This window comes from Mugil cephalus, chromosome 1, assembly GCF_022458985.1.
Source record: "Mugil cephalus isolate CIBA_MC_2020 chromosome 1, CIBA_Mcephalus_1.1, whole genome shotgun sequence".
Taxonomy (NCBI): Eukaryota; Metazoa; Chordata; class Actinopteri; order Mugiliformes; family Mugilidae; genus Mugil; species Mugil cephalus.
The window spans coordinates 52,960,237-52,984,891 of record NC_061770.1 but is presented as its reverse complement, the minus strand read 5'-3'; the positions used below and the strand labels follow the sequence as shown (position 1 = coordinate 52,984,891).

The following is a 24,655-nucleotide window of genomic DNA, read 5'->3' as shown; positions in this document are numbered from 1 at the left end:
GGAAAAATTGATCGAGTAAAAGATTTTTTATCGAAGCAGGATGCCTACACTTTACACAAACCGGCCAGGATACATTTTGCTAGAAACAGAGTATTTGTATCACGACCCCTGAACCAGTTTCAAGCGGATCTATGTGATATGCAAGCTTTAGCAGAGATCAGTGACGGGTATAAGTATTTATTAACGGTCATCAATATTTTTTTCAAAAAAGGCGTACGTTAGAGCACTGAAGACAAAAACGGGAAGTGAAGTGAGCAGGGCTTTTGCCTCGGTGTTAAAGGAGAGCAAAGTGCCTGAGAAGTTACAGACGGACGCGGGTAAAGAATTCTATAACAAGACTTTTAATGCTCTGATGAAGAAGCACGGTATTACTCACTTCTCCACCGCTAGCGACCTCAAAGCTTGCGTCGTCGAGCGGTTCAACCGTATGCTAAAGACTAGAATGTGGCAATACTTTACGGCCAGAAACATGCGTCGATATGTGGGTGTTTTGCAGGATCTGCTTAAAAGTTATAATGAGAGCTATCATACCAGTATAAAAATGAAAACCGAATGACGTCACAGCTGAGAACTCTCCTGCGGTATTTCAAAACTTACTGGTGGTTATGACCGTAGTGGTCATAATTTGCATGTTTTGTTCTTTCTGTTGTGTTGTCCCTCCCTGTCCGGGGGGGAGCTGTGTCCTTGTGTTTCCAGGATGGGCGCGTGCAGGTGGAGGCCGCTGATTGGAGGAAGTCCGGAGGCCGCGGATTCAAAAGTGGAGCTGACAACACACTCTCTCTCTCTCGCTGGTTCGCCTTTGGCAGCATTGCAAACCACATCGCGACCTTCACCGACGCAATCCATACCGACCTTCTTGTGATTCTTGTGATTCATTTATGTTGCGGATGAGATCTGTTATCTCTCCTGTAAATATTGTAAATAGTAGAAATAGTTCGCAGTACCATATTAGTAGGGGTGAGTAGCCTTTTACTTTTGTCCATCTTTTCTCTTGTTTTGGTGTTAGGGAGTGAGGGTAGAAAACCTGTTGTTTTGTTGACTTCTTTTCTTTTGGCTAGGCAAGTCAGTTTTCAAACCCAGCTCGTTTTGTTTATTGTTTTAGGTGATGCTCACCCCGAAGACTTTATGTTCGTTTGGGTAAATAAATCCCTTCGTTTTTGGACTGCATCTCTACGTGTTCTGTATTACTTTACATGTTTATGTTATTTTAAGGTATCCCTAGGCCGGGGCATAACATAATTGGGGGCTCGTCCGGGATCTGTTTCCGTGTTTTTGTTTTTTTTTTTTGGCGCCGGATCGATTTGGTTTGTTATCGCGGTTTGTTTGTTTTGCATATTTCTGGCAGACACTGTTTCATTTAGTGGTACAATGGAATTTGATTTGGATGGTTTTGTTAGGCAGCCTACACTGGAGCAGATTAACAAATGCAGGAAGGAGGATTTGATGCTCATAGCAAATGTGTATAATGTGCAAGTGCCTCCCAGGCTTAGGAAGGAGGAGCTGAGGCAGCTCATGGTGGGGAATTTGTCGGACAGGTTAACTGTTTCGGCTGTTGCAGAATCTCCTGGTAAAAGTGACGTGGAGATTCGGGAACCTGTGCCGCCGGTCACGCCTGTGTGCTCTGATCCTCCCCTTATGCCGGGTTCGTCAGCGGAAGAGCTCAGACTAACACTCCGCATTAGGGAGATAGAGTTGAGGAATAGGCAGCTGGTGAAAGCGTTGGAGCTGGAACGCCCGCCAAATGTCGATCCCCGTTCCCCTGTCACCCCACAGGACCCACCCTCTCTCCGGCAGAGTCTAGACGTGAGTCGGCTCATTGCACTGGTGCCTCCGTTCAGAGAGTCCGAGGTGGACTCCTACTTTAACGCGTTTGAGCGCATTGCAACCACCTTAAACTGGCCAAAGGATGTTTGGACTTTGTTGCTCCAGTGTAAGCTGGTAGGAAAAGCTCAGGAAGTGTGTGCCGCCCTCACTGTTGAACAGAGCTTAGATTACGACGTTGTTAAAGCGAGTGTATTACGTGCCTATGAGTTAGTACCCGAAGCCTACAGGCAAAAAGAAACTGTGTGAAGAATGTCAGCCAGACCTATGTTGAGTTTTCACGTGAAAAAGTCGTGCTTTTTGATAAGTGGTGTCACGCCAGCAAGACGAATGATTTTGCGTAGCTGAGAGAGCTCGTGCTTCTAGAGGAGTTCAAAAGGTGCCTGCCAGAGCGCATCGTTGTGTATTTAAATGAACAAAAAGTTATGTCTCTGTCGGAAGCTGCTGTTTTCGCCGATGAGTTTGCTCTGACTCACAAGAGCGCGCGTCTGTCACCTATCCAGGAAACGCCGAGGTCTGCGGCGAATAATAAGCCTCGGTCTCCTAAAAACTCCCGGCGTCTCTACGGGTAAAAATCGAGCGTGCTATTACTGTCATGAAGTTGGCCACCTAATTTCAGTCTGCCCTGTGTTAAAGTCAAAGGAACAATCGAAGAGTAAACATCCCTCTGCTGTGGGTCTGATACATTCAGAGCCTACTATAAGTCAGCAGGAAGATCTGACCGCGGTTGATGACTCTTTCAAGCCATTTATAAACCAAGGTTTTGCCTCTCTGACTGACAATGAGGCCAAGGTTCCGGTCACTATCCTGAGGGATACTGTTGCCAAACACTCTGTGGCTCGTCGTGGCATGTTGCCTTTTTCGGATCAGTCGTACTGTGGCTCTGATTTATTGTTGTGGGGAATTAAATTGAGCGAGATCCGTGCGCCACGTCATACCGTTTATCTTTCCTGTTCTTTGGTGTCTGGGACAGTACAAGTAGCAGTGCGTGATCAGCTGCCGATTGCGGGAGTTGATCTTATTCTGGGGAATGATTTGGCTGGCAACAAAGTTTTTCCGTCTGCTCCGGAGGTGATTGAGAATCCCACTGTTGACTTGTGTGTCACCCCCGCTATACCTGACGCGCAGTTGGTCTTTCCGGCGTGCGTTGTCACCCGTGCCCAAGCTCGTAAACTTGGTGAAATAGTTGATCTGTCTGACTCGTTTATTAATACATCTGAGGTCTCGGTCAGACCCTCTCCTGAACCGGAAAATGAATCTCCTTCAGTTGTGGTGGAAACAGAGGACAAAGAGTTGTGTTTGTCAATAAACAAAGATCAATTAGTTAAGCGCAACAATCTGACAGTACGCTGGCTGCCTGTCTGTCTGCTGCTCGGGAACACAAAAGCGATACACTGCCTTTGACTTACCTCTTTGATCAAGGTGTGCTAGTGCGAAAATGGTCCCCAATGTCTGGTATGGAGTGTGACGTGGTTACTCAGGTCGTTGTGCCAAAAGAGTTCCGTCCTCAAGTGCTGAGTTTAGCCCACGATCACAACTTGTCCGGCCATCTGGGCGTTAAAAAGACATATCACCGTGTGCTCCAGTATTTCTTTTGGCCAGGGCTAAAGTCTGATGTTGCCAGGTTTTGTCGATCTTGCCATATCTGCCAGACCACCGGCAAACCGAACCAGGTTATTCGCCCGGCTCCGTTACGTCCAATTCCAGCGATCGGTGAGCCTTTTGAGCATGTCATCATTGACTGTGTCGGTCCCTTGCCAAAAACAAAAACAGGACATCAGTACATGCTGACCATGATGTGCGCAGCCACACGATTTCCTGAGGCAGTCCCGTTGCGCTCGTTGAGAGTTAAGGCAGTGGTAAAGGCTCTGGTTAAGTTCTTTTCCACCTTTGGTTTGCCAAAACGCATTCAAACTGATCAGGGATCTAACTTCATGTCGAAGGTTTTTGCACAGGTGATGTCGGAGCTGTCCATCAAGTGTCCATTGCGTATCATCCACAGAGTCAGGGCGCACTGGAGAGATTCCATCAGACATTAAAGTCAATGCTTCGTAAATACTGTGCTGAGTCTAACAGGGAGTGGGATGAGGGTCTGCCACTGCTCTTGTTCGCCATTCGGGAAACCATACAGGAGTCTCTTGGTTTCAGTCCAGCCGAATTAGTTTTTGGGCACACGGTGCGTGGTCCGCTACGGCTTCTGCGAGAGAGGTGGCTTGCAGACCGGCCCGGTCCGTCGCACAATATCCTCGACTTCGTGAGTTCATTCAGGGAGAGGTTACACACTGCATGTGAACTGGCGCGTAGTTCTCTCTCCGCTGCACAGTTCAAGATGAAAAAACAGTATGATAAAAACACACTCAGTCGCAATTTTCACCCAGGTGACTGTGTGTTAGTTCTACTGCCTGTTGTTGGGTCTTGTCTTCAAGCCAAGTTTTGTGGTCCTTATGAGGTGGAGCGGAAGTCGAGCGACACAGACTATGTGATCATGACGCCAGATAGAAAGAAAAAGTCCAGAGTGTGCCATGTTAACATGTTAAAAAAATATGTTGTCCGCGGAAGTGCTGATGCGCCATCTGTGTCGCCTGACTCCTGTGCCTGCGCCTCACCTGTAGCCTCTGTGGTTTCGCCGCCTTACAGTCCGAAAGAGGATGGACTGTGCGAGCGCTCGGTTTCAGTTCCTGGTTCACGTTTGGAGAATTCCAAAATTTTGAGAAACTTGGAGGAGCATTTGTCATATTTATGTAATCCGGCTAAACGTGATATTTGCCGCCTCATTCGTGGTCATGCTGCGCTATTCGGGGATAAGCCCACTCAGACCACTGTCCTCACGCATGACATTGATGTTGGGAACCACATGCCAATTAAGAAACACGCGTACCGCATTAATCCTGTGAAGCGGGCGGTAATGAAAACGGAGGTTGCATACCTGGTAGAAAATGGTTTTGCGGTACCGAGTTCCAGTCCATGGAGCGCACCTTCGCTCCTGGTACCAAAATCCGACCAAACTCCTCGTTTTTGTAACCACTACCGCAAGGTGAACGCCATCACTAAGCCCGACTCATTTCCACTGCCCCGCATGGATGATTGTGTTGATAGAGTAGGATCTGCCAAATACGTCACTAAACTGGACCTCTTGAAGGGTTACTGGCAGGTGCCTCTTACAAAGCGTGCATCCGAAATTTCAGCGTTTGTCACTCCAGATCACTTCCTCCAGTATACCGTTATGCCCTTCGGGTTGAGAAACGCACCCGCCACCTTCCAAAGACTGATGAACACTGTCCTGTCAGGTGTGAAAAACTGCGAGGCGTACCTGGATGACATTGTGGCATATTCGTCCAACTGGTCTGAGCATTTAGACACATTGGAGGAAATATTCAGCCGCTTAGAGAGTGCTTCTCTGACGGTGAATCTAGCAAAGTGTGAATTCAGTAAAGCTATGGTCACATATTTAGGTAAACAAGTCGGACAGGGACAAGTGCGCCCCCTGTCGGCCAAAGTTCAGGCAATTTTGGAGTTTCCTGTACCAGAGACGCGGCGGCAGCTGCGCCGGTTTCTGGGAATGTGTGGCTACTATCGTGGGTTCTGTAAGAACTTCGCTAGTGTTGTTGCGCCACTGACCAACTTAGTGAGTCCTTCCCGCAAGTTTTTGTGGACAGTTGAATGTCAGGACTCCTTTGACTCTGCCAAAGCCCTCCTTTGCAGTGCGCCAGTATTGGCTGCACCTGATTTTGAGCGTCCCTTTAAGGTGGAGGTAGACGCAAGCGCTCATGGTGCCGGTGCTGTGCTCCTGCAGGAGGATGTCCATGGGATTGAGCATCCCGTATGTTTCTTTTCAAAAAAATTCAATACACACCAGGTGAACTACAGTACAATCGAGAAGGAATGTCTGGCCCTACTATTAGCTCTACAACATTTTGAGGTCTATGTAGGCTCAAGCTCCGTCCCAGTCATTGTATTTACAGACCATAATCCCCTGGTGTTCCTGTCCCGCATGCGCAATAACAATCAACGCCTTATGCGCTGGTCATTGTTGTTGCAGGATTTCCACGTTGAAATAAAACATATAAAAGGTATCAACAATGTCGTGGCTGATGCGCTATCACGTGCAGAATCTTAGGTCAAACATGTCTTTGGGAAAGAGATGTTTGAATTTAGGTGGGGGGGTGTTATGACCGTAGTGGTCATAATTTGCATGTTTTGTTCTTTCTGTTGTGTTGTCCCTCCCTGTCCAGGGGGGGAGCTGTGTCCTTGTGTTTCCAGGATGGGCGCGTGCAGGTGGAGGCCGCTGATTGGAGGAAGTCCGGAGGCCGCGGATTCAAAAGTGGAGCCGACAACACACTCTCTCTCTCTCGCTGGTTCGCCTTTGGCAGCATTGCAAACCGCATCGCGACCTTCACCGACGCAATCCATACCGACCTTCTTGTGATTTTTGTGATTCATTTATGTTGCGGATGAGATCTGTTATCTCTCCTGTAAATACTGTAAATAGTAGAAATAGTTCGCAGTACCATATTAGTAGGGGTGAGTAGCCTTTTACTTTTGTCCATCTTTTCTCTTGTTTTGGTGTTAGGGAGTGAGGGTAGAAAACCTGTTGTTTTGTTGACTTCTTTTCTTTTGGCTAGGCAAGTCAGTTTTCAAACCCAGCTCGTTTTGTTTATTGTTTTAGGTGATGCTCACCCCGAAGACTTTATGTTCGTTTGGGTAAATAAATCCCTTCGTTTTTGGACTGCATCTCTCCGTGTTCTGTATTACTTTACATGTTTATGTTATGTTAAGGTATCCCTAGGCCGGGGCATAACACTGGTACATTTCCACTTCGTCACAAAAACACGTGGAAAATGAATTTAAAAGAGTGTGAGGATTTCCAAGCTGACGGGTGTGTTTGACAAAAAGGATGAGCAGAGTTACACGGACGAGCTTTTCACCTTATCCGAATGTGTTCCCCGCCTTCCACCGGTGTACAAAATAAAAGATTATGATGGGGAACCTATCGACGGAACCTTTTATGAGGCCGAACTACAAAAACTAACCGTTACCGAGGATAAACCGTACCAAGTAGAAGCTGTTCTGGATGAGCGCACTAGTCGTGGTAAAAAACAGGTTCTGATGCATTGGAAAAACTGGCCTGAGAAATTTAATAGCTGGGTAGCCGCAGGTCAGCTGACTGACGCGGATTGACGCGTGGGAACATGGTGCCCCGGATGCGATTGACCCCGTTATCGAATTGGACGAGAAAAGATTTACCCAGCACGTCAAACCTTTTGAAAGCGGATATTATGACGACAAAGAGCAGATCATGAAACAGATAAACGCCTGTATGAGGGAAATTAGCACAGACGTTACACTACGATATCACAAATGTAAACATAAGTTTCAGTGGCTAGGTAGCGGCCGTTATAGACTATGTTTTTTCCCTCCCATGGCCTATATGTTAGGATTAAAACCCGGTTAAGAACGGTTCAAATTGAGGGTAAATTTGGAGATGTTATTTCACACACCTTCAGCCCCGCCTACTACTTACCGGTAGCAAAAAGACATATTGAAAACATCAGCATCAAGCTCAAGACCGATCAGAACCGGTGGTAGATTTCAGGTTCGGGAAAGTGGTTGCAACATTACATTTTAAACCGTGTAAAACAGTGAGCTGAAAATGATAGTGGTGGAGCCTCACCCTGATCTTTATTGATTTGTAAGTTATTATGAAGATCAAGTGGGAAGCGGCCTGCCAGGGTTCCATGGAGGGAGGGGGCTGGGATCCATATTTTCAAAACTATTTAGGTTTGTGACGCTGATGGTTAAAAAAGGTTTTACCATCGCAAAACCTCATCTTCAAAACACCGCTAAGAACATAGCATCTGACGTAGTCAGCAGGGTTGTTCGGCGCGTAAGAGGTTCAGAGGAAGAGAACCAAGAAGGATCAGGACTTACGCTTCTCGATCGACGAGCCGGAAAGAGACCCCCCGGACGTCGCGTAGCAGCTCATAAAAAGTGCAAGTCAACTGCTAATAGTAATTCAGTGCAGAGACGAAGGTCCAAAGGAAGGAAGGCCGAAGATATTTTCTCCTGAAAATGGCTCTATTACATCACAAATTGCCAGAATGCAGCATGACGGAACTGGACTTATTTGCTGCTCCGGTGATGCAGATGTCTATCGAGCAGAGTCAGTATACAGAGATTTCCACTTTATCGGCTCTCACGGACACCGGTCCTATAAAAATTTTTTTCCGGGCGATGGAGAGAAATATCTGGATCTAGCCAACACTCTGCTATTCCTGCATCTACAAATTACTAACAAGGATGAGACAAACTTGGCACAGGACGCTCGTGTGGGCCTGATCAACTATCCCCTCAACACCATTTTCTCGCAGGTAGAAGTGACCCTGGGAGATAGATTAATCTCTCAGTCCAGGGCTACACACCCCTACGGAGCTTTGATAGAGCTTTTATTGAACTACAGTCATGAAACACTCGCTAGTCAGTGTTCAGCCGGTCTGTTTTATAAAGACACAACCGGATTTATGGATTCAACCTTGGTGGCGGCTGACGGTCCGAATCGGGTCTGGTTAAAAGAGCTCAGTTTAGTTTCACGTGATGGGCCCCCTGCACGGGGACATCTTCTTTAGCAAGAGACTTCTTTTGAAAAGCGTCGACTTGCGGATTAAACTAACCCGGGCGAGTGACGCTTTCTGACGTGGAGTACCTGGCTCTGTGTCATAAGGGTCGACAAATACCGGTCAAAGCTTTCCAGCCCCAATTTAATAACGGCATTTCCGTGAGAGAATATTATAACATGTTTACCGCCACTGGGAGACATTTGAAAGATTTACCTCTGACCATCGACTGCGAAGATTTCGAAAGAGGATATACTTTATTTGTTTTCAACCTGAGCCCCGACGAAGATGTGGCGGCTCTTTTCCCAGTATCCAGCGGTAGTTTGAGGCTAGAAATGAGATTTCGAGTCCCCTTACCTCACACTCTGACCCTGGTTGTCTACGCCTGCTACGACTCCATTCTGGAGATCAATTCAAAACGACAGGTGCTGGTGGATTATTATTGAAACAATGAATTCTACTGAGCTGGAAACACTCCTGAGCGGACTACTGGGTAACGTATTCCGTGGTGTCTGGGATTCAGATGAATTACCCTCCCTACAACCCTCGCTGCCTGCATACTATATCATGAACACCCACCCTCATCATCTGCCAGGAGAGCACTGGCTAGCGCTCACTGTGGAAAAACATGGAAAGGCCACATTCTTTGACTCTTTCGGACTCAGCCCTGAATTTGAATATTATCCTACAAGCATCCTGCGTTTCCTGGAATGTCAACGTGGAATAAAACAGATCCTGCATCACAATCGTCAGCTCCAGCATGAATTATCGGATGTCTGTGGTCAGCACTGTGCATATTATTTGTGTCTGAGAGGAAGCGGCCTATCGTACGCCGATGTGTTATCTCACTATAAAGACGATCCTGTCCGTAATGATGCCATGGTATCTGAATTTGTTAAAAAATATCAAAAATGTCTAGCATACCCCTGCGGCGGGAATTCTAATCAGCTAGCCTGTTCTCTGCAAATGTTTAAAGATTGTTACCGTTTGTGAAAGGAACGGATTCAATAAAGCTTTATTATTCAATGACTGATTTACAGAGTCTTTATTGTCGTACAATTATCGCAATCATTTATTTATTTTTTGGTGATCTTAAGGAGAGAAATCAGTCCACTCCATAGTCGGACGTATTTTCTTTTTTCTCCCCCTCATTCGATGACGCGTGCGTCTGCAGGGGGCCAGAGTTTTTGAGTCTCCTTAACTGCTCACGGGCCTGGGGGTTAGTCACAGAGCTCCCGGGAATATTGAGCTCTGACAGAATACCTAGAAATTCTATCCATCCTTCCGGTGGCCGATCATTCACTTTCTTATAGGAAGAGGTCAGATGTTTTACCAGATCAAGCATATGAGAGCCTCTCACGGCTTTACCCCTGTAGATAAATTCACCTCTCGGCGTCCAGCTACTGGGGCTTTTGGATAGTTTTTTCATCACATACTCTGCATTTTTCGACTGCGTGTCGGAAGACTTTTTAAAACATCTTCCTCCTCCCCCACTTCCTGACCTTTCACCTCTGTGTTCTCTGCCTGATGTACCTCTTCTTGCGGTAGACTCAGAGTTATTGGTTGAAGTTCATTCTCCCCTTGTCTGCTGAGGCTGAGATAGCGTTGGAGCAAAGCGTTGTACTTTTTAATTTTTTCATAAGGATTTAAACCTCTCTCCTCTATTATCTCACGCATCTTTACATCCAAATCTTGCTGGGCTGTTTGCCTGATGGTGCTACCTGTAGCAACTCTGGGTTGACTCAGGCGGTTTAACTGATGCGGGGAAACCAAAAACATTTACTGCGTCGTCTTCAGAGCCATGGGAGTAGGAGGGAGGATTATCGTCTAGCAAGTCCTCCTATTAATTCCCCGATAATAGGAATGGCCGCTGTAAGCAGAGGGAAAAGGAAGCCTCCTGTTTGTAACACCCTGCATTTACTTTTCACGCTGGCTTTATCGGCAATGAGTCTGATATTTTTCTTATATCTTTTTAACTTCTGATATTGTTGCGGTGAAAGGGGTATATTCCCCTTCAAAAGATTCAGCGCGATCTCACACAACGTCTGGAGAAGATCTGGGGAGCACCCCCTAAATATATCGTTCCGTCTCTTTGGTGTGGCCTTGACCAGAACTTTAAGCAAGGTTTCTTTTCAGACGAGCGCTGGTCATGATTCTTTCTGAATGTACACAACAGGCCACTCATAGGGTAGTAGCCCCGTTCTCAGTCTGAACCTGTCTGGACAACGGTGAGTTAAATCCAGTAATAAATAGGAGTGCTGTTGACTAGTGGCATCTTTGAGACTTTCTAAAAAATATTTTTTTCTGGAGGGAAACATCTGTTGAGCTAGTATATTCATCTGCAGTTTGTCTCTGGGATTTTTGAACAACACCAGATAATTGGTGTTTAGACCGATGGTTCGACTGAATTTCCCTTGATGAAAAACATTCTGAGTGAGCATTATGACGCTCATATTTCGGTGATGCCGGTATTGGGTAAAAATCCTTACCACCTCTGGGTGATCAGACGCTTGAAAGATGACATCATCCAAAATAACCAAGTGTGTTTGGTCGGCTGGAAAAAGAGACTTGTCTTCAAAAGAATCCGGTAATCCTTTAACAAATCTTATCTTTTTCTTTTTCTTTTGCAGTTCAGTATACAAAGGTTGAAAAGAAGTATAAATCCATACAATATTATTAGGTACATCATTCATGACATGTTCACAGTTTTCCAGAACATTTTTTACAAAACCAGTTTTTCCACATCCACTCGGACCCACCACCAGACACGAAAAAGGAAGCTGCAATCTGGGGTCAAACTCAATCTCTTCTCCTAGAGAGTGTGACATTTTCTGATTAATAACCAAAGGGTTCGGTTCGCCCGCCAGCTAAAAGACGCCTTTTGTCATACACCACCCTGAACCTCTTTTGGAATGAAGAATTTTTCAGGATGAAGCCTTTTTTATCTCGCACCATGTTCTGCTGAGGCACTGTAATGACGGAGTTGCTAAGAGGATTCTCAATGTAACCCTCTACCAACTGTTTAATACTGTTGAAGTTAATTTCTTCACCACTCTGATGGTTCAGTGTGATACCCTTCACGCGCAGTGACACTTTACCCCCTCTGGTCTGATATGCATAACTTTTAGGACCTGCTGCTGCAAACTCTTGAATGTAGTCCCGCCCAGCTCATCCGTCAGCTGCCCCAGGTAGTTACCTGTGGGAAGAGGCGTCTCCCCCTCTCTGACGACATAAATCAAACTGTCGGTGTCATAGTAAAGAATCCTTTCGGCATCATGTACCATCTCCATATATCTGTAAAGAGTCAGTCGAGCGTAGGATGTTGTAAACACTGCGATAAAGATGTTATTGCTAAAGATGTTATTGGGAGGATGTACCTGTTACCATACTGCTGCTACACCATAGCCACCTCATCATTCAGAAAGCCAAAATACTTTACATTGTACTGCTCTTAAAACAGAAACTCGAAAAACTCTTCAGGTTTTCTGATGAGGGTGGTCTGACCTAAGTTGGTTCTCTGGGCAAACTTTCCCCAAAAGCTGTTGAGACAAAGTTTGGCAATCTGTCTTTTTGCAGGATTAGGTGCGATTTTACTGCGGTCTAATTCAATACCTTGGTTGGCTGCGTAGTCTCTGATGTAATTATCTCTGCTAGCCTCATCCGATGCTTCAGGGGGGAAACCAGAAGCCTCCTGTTTACCCTTCAGAAAGGTGTTGATGTAACCCCTAAAAATGGAGTCGCTCTTTTGTTTGAAATGCCAGACTTCTGTTATCTGGGCTTTCGTGAATTCAGGCGTCGTCCAGGTACTGGATAGAGCTCTTTCTCCGTCACTATGCGTGCACGAACCGGCTTGATGGTTGATCTCAGCACACACGCGGCAGAGAGTAAACACCAGTTTGCCTTGCTCAGTTTTATGCAGTAGAACAGGTAGAAATAGCTTCCGAGGGGGATACCGATAGTTTTAATCAGGCTGAAGTACTCACGCGGATCTTTAAAACCCTGACGGATAATTTTGGGGAGGCCGAGGGGGTAGTGAAAGTGTGCGTTAACGTACGGATACAAGGATGTAACATCGACGTAACGAACCTGCTCGGTGTCACTTGTCGTGTACCTCAGACGGATGGGACAAGTTCTACCTCCAAACAGCGCATTGTGAGGTTTTAAGGGCTGCGGAGGAACTGTTTCACTCCGTCATGAGATTTGTCATTCGGATCCAGTCATGCTCCCATATGAACTGTACCGAGACGTGTAGCTCCGATCGCAGGGTCAGCAGCTTGGCCTGCCAGGCTGAGTGGAGCTGCTCAAAGGGAGTCTGCAACAAACGATTCACTTCAGTAGGCGAGTAACACTTTGGACAGCCGTGAAAAAAACACCCGAGAAACTCCCATGCTTTTTTAACACCGTCAGTCTCTGCATAGCCGTCCACAAAGTATTTCCCCAGTTTTTTCTCTCCTCCATTCAGAGCATGTTGAATAGCAACGCTTTCGTTCTGCGAGACTCACTCTAACCACTGGATGCCAGAGTCGGAGTAGTTTTTGAATTGCCAGTTGTAGTTATCGGCGGGCGGTAGAGTGTTTGGAGGGAGGAAATTTGATTTAAAGACTTTCATGCAGGCGGAAGCGATTGTAATGCATGTAAAGGTGTCAACGCGTGTCTCTCGGATGAATTCTTTGCGAAACTTTAAGCATGATGCTGCCAGGATTTCAGTATTGCAGATTGCAGATTGCAATAAAGCACTGCCTCTTTTCTGAAATCAAATGTGCAGCCAGCTTTGGTGGCGTACCAAGCATTGAACTTTTTCAGCGTGTCCGAAGGCATCCTGTCTACGCCGTAAGTGTCTGGGGGAGGGTAAGGGCCTACATAATTTAAGTGAGCCTCTGAACTGAAAAGGTGGGGGAAGAAACCTTTGCTTAGTTCCTGGTCGCGTGGAGCATTCACATCATCGAGGCCCATGGCTGCGGGCATATCTGCTAGGCGCATGGTTAAGAAGGAAAGCGAGTCGATGTATGTTTGACAGAACACCTCATCCACCATCTGCAACACCTTGCTGCCCTGCATGATTATACGGTGTGCCATACCTTGCTGAATTATATGATTGAGAAGCAGGTAACTGTCGAAACCCTTAGCGTTGTGAGCTATGAAGATGCAGCCTCTGTATTTCTGTTTTCTGAAGTGTTTAAAGAAGCTAGCTGTGCAACTAATGCCCCAGGAACCCCACTTCTTTCCTAGCATCAACTGTGTACTGATGTAAAATGGGATGTGTCTGCCTGTTTCATCTACAAATGTTTCAGAATCATAAAACACTATGCGGTTCGAATAATCAGTCTCAACCTTCAAATGAGTCATGTAACACAGATGATCCTTGCCCGGGTCTTTTACGGAACAGACCGGACATGTCTTAGCTCAACATTTGTGCTGGGTGCTGCCGCTGATGGCCGAGTAATACACCACTCTGCAGGTATTGCACTTTTTAATTGTACCGCAGTTGCTGGCGGCTGTACCGGCGGTGGGGCGGTGACGAGGTAATTTTATGTTTTAAATAACACGTGTCGAATCGACACGTCATATTACAATCGGGGCATTTAATCAGTTTAGTCTCGGTTTTTGTGCAGTCTGATGACAAGCATACAGAACAACGGCCCGGACACTGATGCTGCCATAAGTTAGTAAAACCTGTGTGGCAGTAACCGCAGACATACCGTGCACCTAGAAATGTTTTCAGGTTGGTGATACCATAGTAATGGTTCTGATGAAGGAAGAGATAGAGGATTTTAGGATGCATTCCTTCAGATGTTTGGAATTTAGACAGGGCCCGCTCACCGTCCGCTCTGAAGAAGACGACGATTTTGCAATCTAAAGCCTGCTCAAATTTGATAATATCATTAAATGTCACAGGCGTGTTGTCCGCTAACGCCACATGATTCTGTAGCACTTTAGCGTGCTCAGTGGCCTGCCGCGTGGTTAATTCACGGTTTAAAATCTGAGCGAGGTTAATGGCAAAGCAGAGCTGGTTGCCAGGATTGATGACAATGTTCAGGCAATGGGCTTTTTTCCTGCAGATTTCATCATCAAAGATGGTTTGCAGTTTTCTTTTAACACCCCTTCTAGGACTACGTACCACCTGCACAAGTTAACTCCATCTCATCTTCCGGCATAATGGTCATGTTTGATTGCACTAGGCGGTCAAGAGCCTCTTGAACATGGTTTAGAGGTAGACCGCCATTGTGTGTCACTATGACAGAGGCGCTGTTTGATCTTTCCCCCCTTAATTGTAGTTGCAGCACATCCCCCTGTCTGGCATAGGATACAGCCCGTTCACCCGCTGCTTGGAGAGTCTCCATCACATTAAGATAAAACTCTGCGTAATTACTCACAGGATTGGGAAAGTTGAAATTTAGCATCTATCTTATTTCAATGTTATTAAACCTGTCTCTGGAGACCCTCCTGGGGGATTCAGGATTTTGACCCGCACCCCTAGACTGGTGTTGCAGGTGGGAAGTACGAGGACGGACCGGGTAACGGATCGTTTACGGGTAAAAGGTTAGACGGGCCAGGCACGGAATCTTCGGTTGGACGAACAGAGGGAACCTGGGTCGGCTGAAGGTAATGGTACATTAGACGGACAAACGACGCGGGGTTGAGAGGGAGGACGTAAGAGCTCCGGGAGTGGAGGACTGGACAAAGCTTCTCTTAAACGTTGAAGGGCTACATCAATACTTTCCAAATTTTGAAAATCAGAAGGTTCGTGGTGAGCCTGAGACTCGTTTGAAACCTCTAAAGGCTGTAATTCAATCGGTGGAGGTAAAAGCTCGGGGGATGGAGGACTGGACGGAGCTTCTCTTAAAAGCTCGTTTGAAAGCTCTAATTGTTGTTGTATTTCAACCAGTGGAGGTAAAGTTGCGGGTGAGGGATATCTCTTAACACTTCAACCGTAGACTGTAAAGATAGCAGAGCTGACTGCGAGACCGAATTTTCCCCTTGATCATTCATCATTACAACACACACGACTCTACCTGGTCAAAGCTGAGGTCAATTCACAAACAGAAGTCAGTATTTTCCAAAAAGTCTTCACAACCTTCCCTCTCGATAGGCCCCAACGTCCTGAAGCTGATCTCCTCGTATTCCGCTATAATTTATTTTAAGTTTGTATAAAATTTGTATTTTATTCTTACCGTCAGTCACTGCTTTCTCTGGCGCTTCTGGTATGTTAATTTTGGATCCAGATGGTCCTCCGTCAGTGTCAGCTTCTTTAGCTATCAGAATCATGTTAAAATATCACAATGAGTGACATGGCTTACTTATAATCATTTAGTTTTTAAAAAAAAAAAAAAAATCTTACTGTTAGCCAGTTGTCTGCTTTGCTTTTCTGGCATGTCGGCTATGACGAGTAGTGGGTAGACACCGTCTTCGCTGGTACAAGTAGCCTTGTTCACCTTGTGAGCGGGTTCTGGTCTGCACTCTACAAAACGGAGAGAGACGGGTTTAGATTTATTTTACGTATTTATTTAAAATTTATACTTTTTTTTTTCTTTTCTTCTTCTTACCGTTAGTCGGAGGTGTCTCAGGCCTGTCTGTTGTGTTAATTTCAGATTGAGATAGAAGTCCACTCTCGTTCTTGTAATCCAACACGCTGTCTAGTATTGCATCGTCACCTGCTAAAGTATAATACAAGTCAATAGAATCTATCACATACATTCTGGGATACAGAGTCAAAGGAAAGTGGAAGAGTGTTAGTGCTTCTACCTTCAAACAGTCCACTCCCTGGCCAGATTACGGTCTGAGAAGGATATACTATAAACAGAAAATAATTTATTATTATAATACTTTAGTGAAACACGCACACACACACACGAATATATTCACACATGCAGTTTTTTTTTTTTTAAAAAAGGAAAGTAACTAACCATTCTGAACTGATACAGACGGGGTGGATGGGACTACTTCAGGGGTGCCTACAAAAAAAATACAAGAGTAATTGTAAATTTCTGTAAAATTTATAGCTTCATTTGAATCAAATAACTGGCTTACATAAGATGCCATGGCTGTCCGCATCATATGCACGGCAAAAGAAGGCCGCTTTCTCAGTGTCTGGAAGAAAGGCCCTGTGTTATCCTTATACCGTAACAATGAAACATGTATAAAATCATGTAAGTCTTAAAATGTTACATACTAGAATCCATTTTTGATGCTTTCCCGAAAAAATATCTGTGTTCTGAAAAACAGGTTCGGAAAACTATGTTAGGTCTAGTAAAAGGAATCACCCGATAATAAAGGTACAGAGATTACTTACCCTCCCCAGAAAAAAAAGAAAGAATTTGCTTCTTTGGAGACTCTCAGGCAGGACTGATGTGACATCTTCAGCGGCAGGCTGTGATGAAATGCGCGTATGACATCGGCTGACCAGCGGTTTTATACACGACACCGCTGTTTCTACCTGATAAAAAGACTTTCACATAGATTCCGACTTCCTACCCCGGGGCTCGTGACACCGCTGTTTTTACCTGATGAAAATACTTTAACATAGCCCCCGACTTCCTACCTCGGGGTTCGTGACACCGCTGTTTTTACCTGATAAAAATACTTTAACATAGCCCCAGACTTCCTACCCCGGGGGTCGTGACACCGCTGTTTCATCTGATAAAAAGACTTTCACATAGACCCCGACTTCCCGCCTCGGGGCTCGTGACTCCGCTGTTTCACGAAAGAGACCCCCCGGACATTTCGGTTGATAAAAATACTTTAACATAGACCCCGACTTCCCGCTTCGGGGCTCGTGACACCGCTGTTTCACCTAATTAAAAAACTTTAACATAGACCCCGAATTCCTACCCCCAAGGGAAGTGAAATGCCACAACATCCAACCACCTTTGGTTACGCCCACCTTGACAGTTGGTTACGCCAACTTGGTCGGCCACGCCCATTTGATCCATCAAAGTCAATCAATTAAATTTTGACAGATGGTGTTTTTCTATACTCTCTGTGCTGAGATCAAACAACTGCCACTGCAACTGTATTTTCTTACATTGTGAAAGAAAAATCAAAAAATCAATTATGCCCATTTAACCATTCAGATGAAAGTGAAGTTTGCTGGTTAATTTTAATTTTCAATATGAGACATAATCAGATGAAACAGCTTCAGAAAAAACAAAGTCTTCATTCTGCAGCATCCTCAGGAAGCCAGATCATCCTCCATCTCGTCTTCGGCTGATGGAGCCCGCTCAAACACACTGCAGAACTTGGCAGTCGATCAGGCGGGCAAGGATGTGGCGGTTCTTGGTCACCTCATCATTGTGATGAGGAACCGCTAGCCTAGCCCTCATCCAGCTGTGTCGCGATGTTCACCCGCACAAACACAGAAAACTTTACACAACTGTTCATGTGGGTCTTAGAAGATTCGTGTTTCTTGATCTTTTCCGACAGGTGGTGCATGTCGGTGACTCCTGTAGTTGTCCACGCTGTGGTGTCTGCCATGCTGCCATCAGGGTGGAACAGTGACACAGGCTAACCGTGTCACAGCCCGTTAGCCAGGCTTTCCGCTCAAATCCCCGATTGTATGATTTCCCTCCTGTAATAGAAATTTGCCTGATATTTAAATTGGTCTGGGGGATCTTAATTGTTTGGTTGCCATTTTATCCTCATTGATACGACGACTGAAGGGTATTTCTTTCAATGAAACGATAGAGTTGCTCCGTACACTTGCCATGCTGATCTTGATATTTGCCAGATATTTGTGGAAGAATATGATAGGGAGAAAAAAAATCCTCTTTTTTCCCCTTTCGCGGTGCGTCGCCCGATCACCCTTATGTACAAACCGCCCCTGATAATGAATAATGTATACTACAGTCGATCAGTCATGGATGTACAACACTGAACAGGCACGGTAGCGGTCGTCTTCTCACTGACAGGTACTCTCTCGCGCATGCGCAAAACGCGAAGGTCTGTTGTAAATGTTGTAAAGGTGCCTGTTGTAAATTGTTGGAATTTGGGCTGGAGCGAACTGGAGAGAAGGAAGCAGAAGAAGAATAGTAGAAGAGATGTAAGTAACTTATTATGTTTTTATAAATTGTGATGCTGAAACGTGTGTTGACTGAATTCTGTAACTTTAGCACGCTAAAGTGAGAACGCATTCGTTAATGTGTATGTCTCTGTATGTCCTTTTATCGTTAAACGCTGTGTAGTTTAACTGAACATTAGCTACCAACGGTAGTGTGCTTAGGTAGCACGCCACACACATTTTGGCTCATACTATGTTCAAACTACAACACCGTGCTTAAGAACACACATAATAAAGAGTAGACGCCTCATCAACCACTGCTGCCTATTGGCGCTGACGAGACGTGGGGCCGCCATCTTAGACCAGTCACCCGCTCCACTCAGTGTTATCTGTCTGACAGGAGAAATGAAGCGTCAGGACACATGAATTTTACTATGTATATTAAAATACGTTGAATCATGTGTCCGGTAATGGCCTACGTGTATGACGTTTGCAGAAAAAGATCCCGTGAAAATCATTTTTATAACCAGAGTTATGATTGATTAAATGCGCCGACGCTTCATTTCTCCTGTCAGATAGACAACACTGAGTGGAGTGGCTGACTGGTCCAAGATGGTGGCCGTATTTGCGCCTCAACAGCCAATGCGGCATCTACTTTTTATGTGTCTATGTGCTTAAGTGTTGTCTATTCAGGTGCTAACATTTAGCAACATCCTTCCTGTTCAGGCAAAGTGCTCATAATTTGAACGCTAACTGACGTAACCAGGTTGAAATTACGTTACGTTAACATTTAAAATGTCACCAAATCCTGATCAGTATTGTTTTCTATATGTTTTAGATGTGTTTTGTTGCCCATATCTATGCCTGAATGTTGTATTCAGACCAAAATGTTAATACCTGTACTGTCACTTTAAGAGGTCGCAGGCCTTGGGCCGTCATTACGGTGCTTCTCTCAGTTCGCGCATGGCTAGCTTTTTGAACATTTATTTCGGTTTTTGGACAATGTAAACTTGTTTTATGCATGTATAAATGTTAGGTTTGAGGCTGTAAACATGCAGTTAATGTGTTAGTCAAATATGAACTTTGTAAACAGACTTTTTACAAGTAGACATGTTTCCACATGCTAGTCTACAGGGTTTTCTTATCTACTATCAGGAGCTTGAGACCTGTGTGCTGTGTGGAGGAGACTGCATGTTGCAGTGTCTTATGTGTTTTTCTGTTGATTTGTACAGGTATGTGCGCTACGTTTATTATAATTCATTGGGCATAGTGTTTACATGTGTTTACACTGGTTGCATTAGGCTTGTAAAAGAAATTCATATCATCAAATACATTGAGCATTTTATAATTTATTTCATTCATTTTCATATTTTATTTAAAAGTATTTTTGTTGTTGACACTAAAAGGTTGTGTCAGTCATGTATGTATATGCAGTTCGTGCCAGGCTAGCTGAGAGGAGGAGCTTGAGACCTGTGTGCTGTGTGGAGGAGACTGCATGTTGTAGCATCTTATGTGTTTTTCTGTTGATTTGTACAGACAAATCCACCGTCGTGCCTTCAGTAAAAGTGCAACCGGAAGCTGGTCGTGGTCTGAGTCCTTTCTTCATCCAACACAACATAGAACACAACGCAGAATTTACAAGGGTTAATGGACGTGGATCCAAACTAATATAAAACCGCTAAGGAAAATGCACGCCCGTTACACTGACAATACTCAAACTCATTTTTTCATTGTATTGCGGACAGTTCTTACCAGGCTTTTGCACATCGAAATGAATGACTGAAATGGGAATATATTTGTAAAGCCTTTTTTGCTTTCATTGAAGTGTTATAGAAAAAAATGTTACAACAATGACATAACAAATGTTTTGACATTGCATAAAGCAGGGCTTCTCTTGGCTTCTCTCCCTCCACCACACCTGATTCAAATGATCAGCTTGTCATCAAGCTCTGCAGTGGCCCGATAACAAGCCACTCATATGAATCAGGTGTGGTGGAGGAGGTATATATATATATATAAAGTATATCAACCTTCTCTAATGTAATTTCCTCAGCTCTAATGAATCATTGTCTCCTATCACAGGTTTTGAATTGGTTGAGATAATCAGGGTGGAGAGTTGTGAAATGTGCATCATTATAAAAACATGGCCCCAAAAAACTACCTTAAAAAATGGAGAAAGGTCAATACCATTGTCAATAAATTAGCTAACAATGAGAGTGAAGATGAATTCATGGACCAAGATTTAGAGGATCAAATTCTGGATGATGATGAAGAGGTCCAGTCAGTGGATGATGGCACAGGTCAAGAAAGACACAGAACACAGTTGTGTTCTTGAACACCTGGATGAAAATGGATATGACTTACGCGGTGACTTGGCGGATTGGGCTGTGACCAATAATCAGACTCACAAATCAGTCAATGACCTGCTCAAAATCCTTAGGAAACATGGACATGCTGAACTACCCAAGGACTCCTGGATACTTCTTTCCAGTCCAAAAGTTATTCGGTGTCAAGGAAGATGTGATGGAGAGTACATTTATTATGGCCTAGAAACGAATACACCGTATACTTTTACAATGCCCACATACAGAAAACATTGCTGTCTGTATTAATGTTGTTGGTGTACCACTATTTAGATCTAGTGGTGCTCAACTCTGGCCGATGTTGGCAAAGGTGGATGGATTTGAGCCTTTTGTTGTCGCTCTGTTCAGTGGCGTGGCAAAACCAGAACCACTTGAAGACTACGTCAAGGACTTGGTAGATGAGATTGTGAGGCTCAAAGAAAATTGAGTACAGCACAATGGAGGAGTTGTACAGGTGCATTTAAAAGCTTTTATATGCGATGCTCCAGCTAGGGCTTTCTTAAAACACATAACCTACCACACTGGATACTCAAGCTGTGAAAGGTGTGAAGAGGGCAGTGAATGGTTGGGGAAAGTGGTGTTCAACAGCAAGGATACATTCCCAAGAAGGACAGATGAAAAGTTCAGCCGGATGACCTACAGAGGAAAACATCAGACTGGGGAGAAACCACTGATCAGAGCAGGTATCCTGTGTGTCAGCTCTTTTGTCCTTGATTATATGCACCTAGTTTGCCTTGGAGTTGTGAGGCGCATCCTGTTTTCCTTGTGTCGGACCTCCAACCCTCGCAGACTCCCTCCACGACAGAGAGCTGAACTCTCCAACAGAATTGTTGGACTGAGGAATGCAATGGTCAGTGACGTAGCAAGGAAGCCTAGATCCCTGCATGACTTGGACAGATGGAAAGCCACAGAGTTTCGACAGTTTTTGCTATACACTGGCCCTGTGGTGCTCTGTGGAATTGTGGACCCAGATTTGTACCACCACTTTCTCTGCCTTACAGTGGGAATGTCGATTCTTCTCACAGCAGATCGTGATAGAAGAAACCACTTTCTGCCATATGCAACTGAGCTCCTGAAACATTTTGTGGTCAATAGTGCTGTAGTCTATGGAGACAAATTCACTGTCTACAATGTGCATGCTGTGAAGCACCTCCATGAAGATGTTGCACATTTTGATTGCTCCTTAAATGAGATATCTGCTTTCCCCTTTCAGAACCATCTTCAAGCAATCAAGAAGCTTGTGAAGACCAGCCCTAACCCACTGGTGCAAGTGGCAAAGCAAATGAAAGAGAAGGAGTGCTCACAAAAAAATAAGAAAGAAAAGCAAAAGCCACTCCCGTCTGTGTCGGTAAAGCTGAGGGACAGCTGCTTTCTGCTCAAGGATGACAGCATAGCATTTGTGACTGAAAAAAGACCTGATGTCAGATTGGTTTGCAGTGTGATTCCAGATCGTTCTCCAACCTCTTTCAGAAGCCTTGCCAGTCAAAACTCCTGAACATTGCTTTTGTTACCAGTATCCCCAGCATGGCTAAAACACAGCTACTACATAGGCAGGATTTGAAAAGGAAAGCTGTTTGTCTGCCACATAATGGGGGATATGCCATCTTTCCTTTGTTACATGAAATCAAGTGAATCCTTCAACCCCCCAATCAAGACAGACTATTTTTTCTTTCCTCATTTGAAGTTCTCCACTTGTTTATGTTTCAGGCAATGGTTTATGCAAGAGCTGTTTGGTTTGAGCAGGACAAACTGTTTGAAGGTGTCATCCCCAAAAATTGGATACAAAAAGACAAGAATGTTGTAAGGCCCAAGACCCGTGTGCAGGCCCATAAAAAGAAAAAGGATCCCGAGGATGAATGGGAGACTTTCTCACTGGTCAAAATAAAGATGATATCAGGTATGTTTTTATAAGCATAATTAAACTACACTACTACTACTATTTAAATTATTAAATCAAAACAGGTGACGCTCTACTAATGTGAATCCATTTAACTTGGGTGATGTCATTTCTAGAAAATGAGAGAGACTGTGAGGATTACAGTTACACTTCATCCCAAACTGACCATAAAAGTGCCGCTACAATACCAGGAGTCAACCAGAAGAGACGTACAAAGAAGAGGACTTATGATGATTTTACTGACAGTAAGTACATAAATATTGTCAATGTAAAATGTTATATATTGTTTTACTTGCAATAAAGTAAACTAATTTATGCAACAATTTCAGGAAAAGATATGTCTGAAGATGAGATCTCAACAGTTAAGAAAAAGATGGGTGAGTGGATATACATTGCTTGAACCTGCTAAAACACACCATAAACACACCTTAATATGTAGCACCCAATCTGGCAACACCTGCCACCACAGAGTGCAGCGCCGCATGAGCCATCAAAACAAGATGAAGTATGACGCATAGATTCAGTGTTAAAACTGTTAAAAAATAATTGATGTCTGTGGTTCTATATGGGATGTGGCAATGATTTTAAAAGAATAATATCTCGCAGCAACATATTAAAAAAAGTATATATATATTTTGTTGGAACTGACTATTTTTGAATTATGAACTGAACTATTTCATTTTAAAATTTGCAAACTGAACTTTGAACTAGTTCATGTAGAAAGTGAACTTTCCCAACACTAATTATATGGTTCTAACTTTTATGTATGTACAGCAGAATATGAGGCTGGTATAGTTGCACCAGATACATTTAATTTAAAAACAGTACTTTTCAGTTGAAATAAATGTTGGTTATATAAATTAATTACAAGTTAAAAAAGGCATGGAAATTTCTCTTTTTTTCTTTACAGATCAGTAAAGTATGAATACCATTTTGACTGTTTTTAACAGTTGTATATCTAGCTAACAGAAGTCTCCAAAGACTCCTGAAAAACAGAAGAAAGCTCCTGCTATTGATCAAAGCACTGCTGAAGGTTAGTCAAGTGTGCAACCTTAATACCTTCCATGTTTCCCATGGAACAGCAATGCAACTGTGGCTGGGGTCATGTTGGTGTTACAGGGCATTCCAGCTCTAGATTGGAGCATTACTCCTCCAGTCATCATTCGACCCATGAAAGTGATGAAAGATGCTCCACTTCCCGTTCTCAATCACCAGAGGGCTTATCTTCTGGACCTTCGTCTCCCATGCTTGGTAAGTTAATTAACTTGTTAGACAACATTGCTGGCAACCATTATTTGGGATATTGACAGTTTTAAGCTGTGCTGTGTGTTTCCATTTTTTTAATTTTTTAATTTTTTTTATTGTGGTTCTAGTACAGGGTTTTACAGTCAAAGAACTTAAAGTCCTAGAACTTGAAGATGGTTATTTCCAGGCCTGGAAATGTCATAGAAAAAGTCAGAGAAATTGATTCCATGCATGCGACTTTGTTCTTAGTTTAGCACTTAATCAATCAGAACATTTTCCTGTCTTCCTGTCCAACATGCCCTACGTTTGTGTAATAGGGCTGTCCAGCCCTAGAAGGGAGCGTTCCAACTCCTCCATTCAGCAGTCAGGACGCTCCACATCTTCTCATCGGCAGTTGTCAATGGGCTCAACATCTCGCAGACGTAAGAAAGAAAATCAGCTTATTAGAAAACATTGTTGGCAGCCATTTTTGGATGGGCTGACAGTTCAAGCTGTAGCTGACTGTGCTGTGACTTTCCGGTTTTTAAAAAAGACGCTTACAGTTTATTTTTTTGTGAAAGTGCAATAATACATGGTTTGTACAGTAACAATAAACCTGGAAAGGTCATAGAATTTGAAAATGTTTTTTTCAAATTCTATAGATATTGGCAGATATTGTGCTGTGGTAACACTACAAGCCAGGGATGGACTACTAAAAGCGCATCTTTGATTCTTTGCCCCGCCT

At 44.1% G+C, this 24,655-nt stretch overlaps 1 long non-coding RNA gene across 1 annotated transcript; it reads left to right on the top strand.

The window, feature by feature from the left end:
* Window positions 1–18,374: 18,374 nt before the first annotated feature.
* LOC125023541 lies at window positions 18,375–24,390 on the top strand. The gene is made up of 7 exons (XR_007114636.1): window positions 18,375–18,468; window positions 22,497–22,686; window positions 22,803–22,931; window positions 23,016–23,063; window positions 23,597–23,719; window positions 23,806–23,937; window positions 24,249–24,390. It is a non-coding gene; the product is annotated as an uncharacterized LOC125023541 (long non-coding RNA).
* The last annotated feature ends 265 nt before the right edge of the window (window positions 24,391–24,655 follow it).